Below are 2,419 nucleotides of genomic sequence, written 5' to 3' on the forward strand. Positions count from 1 at the left end.
GGGAAGAAAAGACATTGACTTCTGACTCCCTTTGGTGCAGTAGAATAAGATAATAATATCAAACCTCATTTTTTTCCTATTACATAATAGTATAAACTAGCCATTTCAATAACAACAAGCCTATCTAATCAGTAAAACCCAAAATCAAAGTTTCATTTTTTTCCACCTCAAGCACAAAGTTCAGAAGCAGTTTCCAAGTAGAAAAAAAGTAGTTGTGTCTTTTTCTTTAATCCAAGCAGTCAATTTAGCCATCTTTGCTAACTTCATCAATGTTTGCAGCCATTCATCCATCACCCTTATATTCACTTTAAGAATCTTCTATATTAGGATATGAATCCTAATGCTTTGGGGGGGGCGGAGTTTGACGTCGCAACAACACGATATGCAATCTTGGGCTCCAGGATTGCTGTTGATATCTCTGTTCCTGGATGGTACTTTTGGACCTAAATTGTTCTGAAGGAACAGTGATAGAGAAGAGCATGTCCTGCTGATCTCAGGGGCATTGCAAAGCCCCTGATTGATCCAGGAGAAAGCTCTTTTTGCCAGCTACAAGAGAAGCAGCCAAAATGGCTGCAGAAGGTTGGGACAAGCCTTTGAAACAGAAGCTGTACAAAGTATAAGCTTTGTTTACTGAAAGGCTCAATGAAAACATTTTGTTGATACAGGTGTTCCTTTGAAGGAAAGAGTAAGCAACCCCACTGAATTTGTTTGAAACCTAAAAAGCCTCAGATGTTTTGGCAGTGTTTATAACCTGGAAAATGGCACAACGTGAAGAAGAAAAGGCACTAACTTTGCAAAGAATTTTCTTAGAAATTCAAAAAGTTTTAATAATTACAGAGAGAATAGAAAAAGACTTGAAATTATATATCAAAGTACAGAAAGTACGGGGACTGTGATGAAGTTTGAGAACAGAGCTGAAACAAATAACAGAGACATATGAAAGTAATAAGAAAATTGTTGCCACTGACAGCAAACTGAGAGTGGAGAGAAATGACAAGTGTGAAATACGGAAAGGAGAAATCAATGAATCAGAACTTTATTCCAGATGTCAGAAAATAGATGAAGAAAGGAGAGAAAATTTGGCAGAAATAATTAGAGTAATCTAGGCAGAAGCACTAATGATAACAAAAGTTAAGCTGATAAAAAGAGCAGATAGAGAGTTTCGGATTCTTATAAGACATGCAATGAACAAGTTCTTAAGAGAAATCCACATAAGAATTATCAAGAAAACACTTAAAATACAGACTTCACAAATGGCAAGAGATATTGGACTACACTATCTCTGGAAGGATACAGGATGATGAAATGAAATGTCACAATACATTTTAGTTAAATGTAGCTAAATTCTGAGTGTTATGTACAACGTAATAATAGCTGTAGTCAAATAAATGATTAATAATGATAACAAAGCATTTATATATACTAGATCAGTGATGGCGAACCTATGGCACGCGTGCCACAGGTGGCACGCGGAGCCATTTGTCAGGGCACGTCAGGCGCTGCCCTGTCAGCTGGCCAACGCACATGCGCGTGCTGGCCAGCTGAGTTCACTCTTTTTTAAAGCCATTTTTTGCCCTCCCCAGGCTCCAGAGGCTTTATAGGAGCCTGGGGAGGGCGAAAACATCCGAGCAAATGAAGTGACTTCCGGTTTGCTCGGAGGGGCGTTTTGAGCGCTCTGAAGGCATCAGGGAAGCCTCCGGACGGTCCCTGAAGCCTTCGGAGCGCTCAAAACGACCCTCCAACCAAACCGGAAGTGACTTCCAGTTTGCTCGGAGGATCGTTTTGAGCGCTCCGAAGGCTTCAGGGACCGTCCGGAGGCTTCCCTGATGCCTCCGGAGGGCGTTCGGGGGGGCGGGGGAGGCTGTTTTCGCCCTCCCCAGGCTCCTATAAAGCCTCTGGAGCCTGGGGAGGGCGAAAAAAGCATGTAAAAATGGGAGTGGGAGCGCTTGTAGTGCGCGCATGCGCAATGGGGGCCCTGCATTGCATTATGGATGTGGCATGCCTGCACACGACCCCCCCTGCGGTCCCCCCACTTATGGCACGCAAGCCAAAAATGGTTCACCATCGCTGTACTAGATTAATAATATGAAATTTTATACAATACTGTAAGTGGAGATTATGGAGATGATGTTCTAACTGTCAGGAAGTTTCTCCTCAGTTCTAAGTTGCTTCTCTCCTTGATTAGTTTCCACTCATTGCTTCTTGTTCTACCCTCAGGTGCCTTGGAAAATAATTTGATTCCCTCTTCTTTGTGGCAACCCCTGAGATATTGGAACAATGCTATCATGTCTCCCCTAGGCCTTCTTTCTATTAAATTAGACATACCCAGTTCCTGAAACCATTCTTTTTTGGCAGCTGCTGCACACTGCTGGCTCATATTTAAATGGTTGTCCACTAGGACTCCAAGATCCCTTTCACA

The sequence above is a fragment of the Natrix helvetica genome, assembly GCF_964273705.1.
Source record: "Natrix helvetica genome assembly, chromosome: 3".
In the NCBI taxonomy this organism is placed as follows: Eukaryota; Metazoa; Chordata; class Lepidosauria; order Squamata; family Natricidae; genus Natrix; species Natrix helvetica.